The 10,549-nt window shown below is 46.9% G+C and overlaps 1 protein-coding gene across 1 annotated transcript in view; it reads right to left on the reverse strand.

The window, feature by feature from the left end:
- WDR97 (WD repeat domain 97) overlaps positions 1–10,549 on the reverse strand; it is a 519,753-nt gene that overhangs the window by 217,732 nt on the left and 291,472 nt on the right. The gene's annotated exons all lie outside the window — the stretch shown is intronic.

A 10,549-nucleotide genomic window follows, 5' to 3' on the forward strand; every position in this document is an offset into this window, starting at 1 on the left:
CCATTAAAGACCGTATCACTAGCCACAAATCTACCATACGCTGCGGCAAGACATGGCTACCCCTACCTGACCACTTTGTGAAACTCAAACACACGGTGGCCCAATTGAAATACCAGGTGATTGAGCATGTACCCAGACCAAGAAGGGGAGGCCATCACATCAAATTACTCAAAACACGAGAAATTTACTGGATCGATAAACTGGATACTTTGGTTCCCAGGGGTTTTGAATAGAGAAATCAATTGGTTAATATGATCATTACTAATTATGTCCTTTATTTTCCAGAAATGTTGACCACCCCTTTCAGTAGGTGAGTTACACTAATCCAGCCTTTAGAACAGGTACCTTTTGCCAGGACATCTATTTTCATTTTATTTAGTTTTATTTTTCATTTTTCCATTATTGTGGCTTTTTATTAATTTTTATAAACTTTTGCTATTATAGGACTTACAATATTAGGCAAATACGTCGTTCATACCGCAGGGTTTTTGCCTCCCTTACTTGTAATGACACCAAGATATTGTTACACACAACGTTGTGACTACTATGATATACCCATTACACTCTCCGCGCATGCGCGGTAGCAATTTTCACTTGCGGCGCGTCACTTCCGGTCCAGATGGCGCACTTCCGGCCTAGCGGTATGCGCGGCAATTTATAAACCAGCCGCACACTGATCCCACTCACCGAGCACAGCGGCTGCATGCCAAGCAGGGCGCGGGAGCGCCGCTTTACAGCTATTCTTGACTGCCACAAGCAGGTAACCTCACCTATCCTTGCGGATTTGGGCCCATGATGGCAGCACCATGATCCCCATATATATGCTTACTGCTACTCTATTACCATGACCTGTTAAACGTGCCATGTCACCATCTGGTATACGGCCACCAGGACTCATTGCACACCTATAGCTTCCTGCTATATAATATTACTAGCTATTGAACCCGTTCTACGCCCAGGTGGCGAGCATTTATATTGGTATATGGTCTCCATCCTGTCATGTGCTGCTCCATCCTGCGTCCCCATCCTGTCATGTGCTGCTCCATCCTGCGTCACCATCCTGTCATGTGCTGAACCCATCCTGCACCCCCATCCTGTCATGTGCTGCTCCATCCTGCGTCCCCATCCTGTCATGTGCTGCACCCATCCTGCACCCCCATCCTGTCATGTGCTGCACCCATCCTGCACCCCCATCCTGTCATGTGCTGCTCCCATCCTGCGCCCCCATCCTGTCATGTGCTGCTCCCATCCTGCGCCCCCATCCTGTCATGTGCTGCTCCATCCTGTGCCCCCATCCTGGTATGTGCTGCTCCATCCTGCGTCCCCATCCTGTCATGTGCTGCTCCCATCCTGCACCCCCATCCTGTCATGTGCTGCTCCATCCTGTGCCCCCATCCTGTCATGTGCTGCTCCCATCCTGCGTCCCCATCCTGTCATGTGCTGCTCCATCCTGTGCCCCCATCCTGTCATGTGCTGCTCCCATCCTTCCCCTGACGAAGCCGTCCGTGCGACGGCGACACGCGTTGGGCTTTCTCCCCACGCTCACCCTGCCCTTGGCGCATTGCCCCCTTACGTGGGTTTTTCTCACAGCGCCTTTTTGTGTTCTGTCTGGCCGCACCTGGGACCTGGATACACACCTCTGCTATGTGGTAGCTATATTGCGGTACATGGGTATTGCCGTGTATGTGCTTTTATTGTTATTACGCTGTTCAGTTTCTCTACCACTACTGTGTCTGGGCCCAGGTGCCTAGGCACCTCCTCGCTTCTATACGCTCCATTGGTATACATGGACTTATCCTTGTCCCATAGTTGGCAATATTTGTATTTACCTTGTGGGGGTGCTAGCTGTACTCTTTATGCCATCTTGGTTCAGTTATATAAATGTTGTGCCTGAGAGGACATTGATTAGTGTGCTGTGTTATTCATTGCTATTTAGCTTTTGTGTATATTGGCGCTTTCACTTGCTTGTACTGTATTGCTTTGGCGGGTGGATGTGGATGTCGGTATGATACCGTTTTAATTGTTTTTATTGGTGTGTCAATAAAAGTTTGCCTTTTTATTCATTTTCATTTCGTGGTGTGCAATCATATGAAGTGGTTCCTTTTTTCTTTATTCTTATTCGTGGTTCCATACCGCTTCTTTTGCACCCCGTACATATTCATGTATATTGGTAGTGCGCTGGTATTCACTTTGATATTACCCATCCTGTCATGTGCTGCTCCATCCTGTGTCCCCATCCTGTCATGTGCTGCTCCATCCTGCGTCCCCATCCTGGTATGTGCTGCTCCATCCTGTGTCCCCATCCTGTCATGTGCTGCTCCATCCTGTGTCCCAATCCTGTCATGTGCTGCTCCATCCTACGCCCCCATCCTGTCATGTGCTGCTCCATCCTGCGTCCCCATCCTGCCATGTGCTGCTCCCATCCTGCGCCCCCGTTCTGTCATGTGCTGCTTCCATCCTGCGCCCCCGTTCTGTCATGTGCTGCTCCTATCCTGCGCCCCCGTTCTGTCATGTGCTGCTCCCATCCTGCGCCCCCGTTCTGTCATGTGCTGCTCCCATCCTGCGCCCCCGTTCTGTCATGTGCTGCTCCCATCCTGCGTCCCCATCCTGTCATGTGCTGCTCCATCCTGCGTCCCCATCCTGTCATGTACTGCTCCATCCTGCATCCCCATCCTGTCATGTGCTGCTCCCATCCTGCGCCCCCATCCTGTCATGTGCTGCTCCATCCTGCACCCCCATCCTGGTATGTGCTGCTCCCATCCTGCGTCCCCATCCTGTCATGTGCTGCTTCCATCCTGCATCCCCATCCTGTCATGTGCTGCTCCATCCAGCGTCCCCATCCTGTCATGTGCTGCTCCATCCTGCGTCCCCATCCTGTCATGTGCTGCTCCCATCCTGCGCCCCCATCCTGTCATGTGCTGCTCCATCCTGCGTCCCCATCCTGTCATGTGCTGCTCCATCCTGTGTCCCCATCCTGTCATGTGCTGCTCCATCCTGTGTCCCAATCCTGTCATGTGCTGCTCCATCCTACGCCCCCATCCTGTCATGTGCTGCTCCATCCTGCGTCCCCATCCTGCCATGTGCTGCTCCCATCCTGCGCCCCCGTTCTGTCATGTGCTGCTCCCATCCTGCGCCCCCGTTCTGTCATGTGCTGCTCCCATCCTGCGCCCCCGTTCTGTCATGTGCTGCTCCCATCCTGCGCCCCCGTTCTGTCATGTGCTGCTCCCATCCTGCGCCCGCGTTCTGTCATGTGCTGCTCCCATCCTGTCATGTGCTGCTCCCATCCTGCGCCCCCGTTCTGTCATGTGCTGCTCCCATCCTGCGCCACCATTCTTTAATTTGCTGCTCCCATCCATATGCCCCATACGCTGCTCCATAAAGGTTTATGGCCCCCATAAGATGCTCCATAGTATATGCCCCGTACACTGCTCCATAAAGGTTGATGGCCCCCATAAGATGCTCCATAGTATATGCCCCCGTACACTGCTCCATAAAGGTTTTTGGCCCCATAAGATGCTCCACAGTGTATGCCCCGTACGCTGTTCCATAAAGGTTTATGACCCCCATAAGATGCTCCATGGTATATGCCCCCGTACACTGCTCCATCATGGTTGATGGCCCCCATAAGATGCTCCATGGTATATGCCCCCGTACACTGCTCCATTATGGTTGATGGCCCCCATAAAATGCTCCGTTGTATATGCCCCGTATGCTGCTCCATTATGGTTTATGGCCCCCATAAGATGCTCCATAGTATATGCCCCCGTACACTGCTCCATTATGGTTGATGGCCCCTATAATATGCTCCATTGTATATGCCCCCGTACACTGCTCCATTATGGTTGATGGCCCCTGTAACATGCTCCATAGTATATGCCCCCGTACACTGCTCCATTATGATTTATGGCCCCATAAGATGCTCCATAGTATATGCCCCCGTACACTGCTCCATAAAGGTTTATGGCCCCCATAAGATGCTCCATAGTATATGCCCCTGTACACTGCTGCATTATGGTTAATGGCCCCCATAAGATGCTCCATAGTATTATATGCCCCGTACACTGCTCCATTATGGTTTATGGCCCCCATAAGATGCCCCGTTTGCTGCTGCAATATATAAAAAAAAAAATACCATACTCACCTGCAGGAATTAAGTACAGTCATTGATAGACCATTAGGGTCTGTACCACAGGACTGGCGTATAGCAAATGTGGTGCCAATATTCAAAAAGGGAACAAAAACTGAACTCGGAAATGATAGGCCAGTAAGCTTCACCTCTACTGTGGGTAAAATCCTAGAGGGCATTCTAAGGGAGGCTATACTGGAGTATCTGAAGAGGAATAACCTCATGACCCAGTATCAGCACGGGTTTACTAGGGACCGTTCATGTCAGACTAATCTGATCAGTTTCTATGAAGAGGTAAGTTCCGGATTGGACCAAGGGAACCCAGTGGATGTAGTGTATATGGACTTTTCAAAAGCTTTTGATACGGTGCCACACAAAAGGTTGATACATAAAATGAGAATAATGGGGATAGGGGAAAATATGTGTAAGTGGGTTGAGAGCTGGCTCAGGGATAGGAAACAAAGGGTGGTTATTAATGGAGCACACTCGGACTGGGTAGCGGTTAGCAGTGGGGTACCACAGGGGTCAGTATTGGGCCGTCTTCTTTTTAACATATTTATTAATGACCTTGTAGGGGGCATTCAGAGTAGAATTTCAATATTTGCAGATGACACTAAACTCTGCAGGGTAATCAATACAGAGGAGGACAATTTTATATTACAGGATGATTTATGTAAACTAGAAGCTTGGGCTGATAAATGGCAAATGAGCTTTAATGGGGATAAATGTAAGGTCATGCACTTGGGTAGAAGTAATAAGATGTATAATTATGTGCTTAATTCTAAAACTCTGGGCAAAACCGTCAATGAAAAAGACCTGGGTGTATGAGTGGATGACAAACTCATATTCAGTGGCCAGTGTCAGGCAGCTGCTACAAAGGCAAATAAAATAATGGGATGCATTAAAAGAGGCATAGATGCTCATGAGGAGAACATCATTTTACCTCTATACAAGTCACTAGTGCGACCACACTTAGAATACTGTGCACAGTTCTGGTCTCCGGTGTATAAGAAAGACATAGCTGAACTTCAGCGGGTGCAGAGAAGAGCGACCAAGGTTATTAGAGGACTGGGGGGTCTGCAATACCAAGATAGGTTATTACACTGGGGGCTATTTAGTTTGGAAAAGCGAAGACTAAGGGGTGATCTTATGTTAATGTATAAATATATGAGGGGACAGTACAAAGACCTTTCTGATGATCTTTTTAATCATAGACCTGAAACCGGGACAAGGGGGCATCCTCTACGCCTGGAGGAAAAAAGGTTTAATAATAATAAATAATAATAATTTTTATTTATATAGCGCCAACATATTCCGCAGCGCTTTGTTTAAGCATAATAACAGACGCGGATTCTTTACTGTAAGAGCAGTGAGACTATGGAACTCTCTGCCGTATGATGTTGTAATGAGTGATTCATTACTTACATTTAAGAGGGGACTGGATACCTTTCTGGAAAAGTATAATGTTACAGGATATATACACTAGATTCCTTGATAGGGCGTTGATCCAGGGAACTAGTCTGATTGCCGTATGTGGAGGCGGGAAGGAATTTTTTTCCCCAATGTGGAGCTTACTATTTGCCACATGGGGTTTTTTGCCTTCCTCTGGATCAACATGTTTGGGCATGTTAGGTTAGGCTGTGGGGTGAACTAGATGGACATATAGTCTTCCTTCAACCTTAATAACTATGTAACTATGTAACCTATCGTCGCTGGACGCCGAGTGCTGGGGGGCCTGAGCAGGCGGGGACACCGGCGCGCTGTGGGGGTCAGGTGCCGGTGGATTTAAACCTCCTCTTCACTAAACGCAGTGTGGAGGCAACTGAGTGACAAGGAGCAGCAAGATGCACAGGAGAGTGTACAATTGTCTCCTGAGCAAGTGCAGGTACAGCGGCACCCGCGCTCACAGCATCAGTGCAAGGGAAACACTTCCTCTCAGCAGCAGCAGTGGACGCTCAGGATCTCAATGCAGTCGGGTCTCTGAAAAAACTACGCGACCGGTGACGAAACCAGTGGATGTAGTCCCCAGGCCAGAGACGGTATCTCTTATTCACAGTGGGTGAGTGATCTACGTGAAAGTACTGATGTAATACGGGGTTACTCTTTCTCCTAGGGAAGAAAATGTACAGGCAAATCGAAGCACAAAATGTGTGCTATATGTTTAGAAGAGCTTCCTTCCTCCTGGGAGAAAAATCTATGCGGCTCTTGCATAGAGAAAACAATTCAGGAGGAATCCCCGGCGTTTGCCTCAGACCTAAAATCATTAATAAAAAGTCAGGTGGAGAGTGCCCTCAAAGGCATTAAAACTTCAAAGAAAAAACGCAGATCAAGCCACAAGTCTCCTGAATCTAGTGTGGACGAGTCAGAAAGTGAAACATCTGATTCTAGCGATTCATCAGCATCCGAGACCTCTTCGCTATCCTCAGAAGGGGGACGCAGTTGCTTCCCTATCGAAGAGACAGACGCGCTGGTAAAAGCCATCAGAAAGACTATGGGTCTGGTAGATGAACGCCCTAAAAGAACATCACAGGATATAATGTTCAGTGGATTGGAACAAAAGAAAAAAAGAGTATTCCCGATAAACGAAAAAATTCACTCTTTGATCAAAAAAGAATGGAAAAAAACAGACAAAAAAGTTCTCTTGACTCCCAAGAGAAAATACCCGTTCGATGACCCAGTCTGCTCATCCTGGAGCAAGGCACCAAAATTGGATGTGGCCATAGCAAAGGCCTCTAAGAAATTCGCCCTGCCCTTCGAGGACATGGGTACCCTAAAGGACCTGATGGACAAAAAAGCTGACACTTTCTTGAAAAATTCCTGGGAAGCAGCAGAAGGTGGTCTAAAACCAGCCATCGCGGCCACCTGTACGGCCCGCGCCTTAATGGTATGGCTCGAGCACTTGGATTCCCAATTAAAGGAAAAAGTCTCAAGAGAGACGATCCAAAAGTCAGTGTCCGTAATGAAAGGTGCGGCAGCCTTCTTGGCCGACGCATCGGTAGATTCGGCTAGATTAGCGAGATGTGCCCTGTGGCTAAAGTGCTGGCCAGGGGACTTGCAAACGAAGACCAAACTATGCTCAATACCTTGCGAAGGCGAATTTCTGTTTGGGTCAACATTGGACGACATCCTTGACAAAGCAGGGGATAAGAAGAAATCTTTTCCCGGGTTCCCCCAGGCGTTCCTTTCGGAACAGAAAGTTCATGCGGAGAAGACCCCCAAAAGGGAATAAAGATGGATGGGAAGACAGAAGGAACAAAAACAGAGGCTTCTTGTTCAACAAACCCCCCCCCCCCCTCCTGATAGTAAAAAATCACAATGAAGGTACTCCCCGGGTCGGAGGGAGACTAGCCGGGTTTCTTCCAGCCTGGAAAAAAATTTCAAACAGTCCCTGGATATATATGGAATAATACGAGAAGGTCTCAAACTCAAATTATCCTTCCCGGCAATTCCTTCATGGTAACACCTCAGAAACAGTCGCACGAGCAGTCAGCTACACATGACAGCCTGGCTTTTGAAAGGAAGCTTCTAAGTGATAAAGGGTTCTCACTCAATCTAGTGTCCACTCTATTACAGAGTAGAAAACTCGTAACCACCAAAATATATGGGAAAGTGTGGAAAAAGTTTATGTCGGTATCTGGCGCAGAATCATCCGGGGAGATCCCAATAGAGAACATTCTTGAGTTCCTACAGTTAAATTCTTGAGTTCCTATTAAAGCCTCAAGTAGGTCCAGGCCTATTCCCCTCCACAATTCTCCTCCATGGGATCTAAACCTTGTTTTAAATGCTCTAACCAAACCTCCCTTTGAGCCCCTGGCAGAAGTTCCCTTAAAGATCTTATCTCTAAAAAACACACTCCTAGTGGCCCTAACCTCGGCTCGTCGTGTCAGCGATATACAAGCGTTATCTGCATGCCCACCCTTTACTCAGATACTCGAGGATAGAGTCACGGTGCCTCTGTTAAGTTAAATTGGTTAAGTTTAATTTGTGCAAATATTGAGTTGCAGCTGAAGTTCTGTATAAGGCTCTGTAATCCAACTGATGTGGGAGAGAGGTACGGCCTTTTTCACCTGTAGGTTTCCTGTCCCTAGGGGCGGACACCTCTCTCCGTGGTGCCATCATGGGATCAGAGAAATACCATTACGGTAAGTAACTACCATTTTCACTCTCCTTATCTATTGCAGCAGCTTAGCTCACTCAGCTGCTCCCCAAGGTAGTCACAGGAACACTTGGTATTAAAAGTTTCTTGGTGGTTTATTGCTTCATAAACCACAAAGCAAAGTATTAACACAAAACAGCCAATCTGGCATAAATGAATATAAAAAGTCCATACAAAAAGTCCTTCCCAGCATGGCCCCAGTCCTCTGGGATGCAACATACTTCAGCTCCCACCAGAGCTTGAGTCTGAAGACTTCCTTCCTCCAAACATACAGCAGAGAAAAAAAAACACTAACCCTAACCCTTGAGGTGGAGATATGGTAAGTAGGTGTCCAGCCCATCTCTCACCTACTCAACAAAAACCCAGACCCTTTTTATTGCTGGTTAACCCCTGCAGCACATAGCATGCTGGAGAGAAACATATGAGTTTCAGATCACGGAAGAAAGCAATCTTCGTGATACATATCTCCCCTCACACACAGCCCCAGTGACCATCTCACACTATGATCTGCTCCAATATTTACAGCCACAACTGTTTATCCCTCTCCCATAATGATAGTTCTGCTTCACATCACCTGTCTTATCTACTGAATTATTTCTGTGCCCTGTCAATACCGAAAAAACTTATAGGTGGGCAATGGCATATCACCCTGTGACGACCGCATTTTATCTTAATTAACCATTCTATTTTCAGTAAACCAGGAGGAATAGACTGTTATCCATATGTTGACATTTTAATTTATGTGTTTGTTCTTTGGTTGGTCAAGAAAACACAGACTTTTGTTTTTATAAGCCTGTAATACTGAATTTTAAGTTGACGTTTGATGTAACAAATTGTGCGGTTATCCTGGATGACAGACACACAGGATATTTAAACAATGATGTTTGCTGAAATGTTGATTACACATTGTTCAAGCCAGCTAGTTTGTTGGCTTGCAAAACAGAGGAGGAACAACTATGCAAATAGATTAAATAACCAAACAATACGAGTTGATCTTGTCACCATTCTTCTCACCATTCTTCTCCTTTACCTGTGAATTATGCCTCAAGAACAGTTGTGGACTATAAAAAAGGGATATATGCACCTATGAGGATGTAACAATATATGCAGACAGCCAAGAAATCCAGACAGCCAAGAGATCCAAGAGAACCAGAGACAAGTTTACAAAGCCACAGCCAGAAACATTCTACACGACAGCAGCGAGAAATTCATGGCTCCATCATGAGGGACACAGATTTGACATTCTACAGGATGCCAGCTTAGGGGACCATAGCCCCGGCAGAAAGAATATAGATCTGCTATAATTGATCATCAATGAACCATGGATACATTTGGAGTAGTCAGGAATTGGACCAACAGGTCAGCTGAGCCCCATGGATACGTTTGCAAAGGCCAGGAATGGGATGTACAGGTCACCTGGCTCCATGGAGATCTTCGGAGAAGCCAGGTTGTGATCTTCCGGTCACCTGACCTTGTACCTGTGTATATATATATATATATATATATATATATATATATATATACACACACTTGTACCTCAATTGACTGTCAGCTTCCTAAGCTTGTCGTTACCTCCTCTCTGTGCGTGCCACAGATGGGGTAGTTAGTCCTGGGAGATCTGCAGAAACAGCTGCCATTATTCTGGCGAGTCAGCAGAATGGTGAAACTCTGTAATTTCACACCATCTTGGGTATTTTGCTGGGATTATTCTATGTGTTATTGTCTGTTTTGTGGTTCAATAAAGTATTGCCAAACTGTTTTACCCTCACCATGTGTTGTCTGAATAGTATTGCGCCCACGGGGAAAGGAGAACGGGCGTTCAGTGCAATGATCCCTGGTCCATGCAGTTTCGTCTAGCGGACTAGAGTACCCGTTTACCCCCGTGTCTCCACACACCCCTCTCCTGATAACTTCAGAGGACCCCAGTGAATACCCATAAGGGAGCGGACTGACACCTGATGACAAAGTGATTCAGAATTGTGACCGGTGCACCGTTTACACTCAGGCATAGGATTTCCCTGATCTTGGGTTTAACATATTCAGTCTGTTGGAAGAGAATAACGTAAAAGTATACATCAATAAATGCTAAGTTTTATTATTACCCCAATTTTCTTGTTATAGCTTTTGTTTTGATATCATTGTTATATGCTCTTGGGTTACAATTAACCGTCCATGCTGATACAAAGTTATGGGAATAGGAATAATGCAGGACTCCCTCTGCGGTGTCAGGAGACACAGGTTACTACAGTGGGCGATAAACCCCAGCA

The sequence above is a fragment of the Ranitomeya imitator genome, chromosome 6 (genome assembly GCF_032444005.1).
Source record: "Ranitomeya imitator isolate aRanImi1 chromosome 6, aRanImi1.pri, whole genome shotgun sequence".
NCBI classification, from domain to species: Eukaryota; Metazoa; Chordata; class Amphibia; order Anura; family Dendrobatidae; genus Ranitomeya; species Ranitomeya imitator.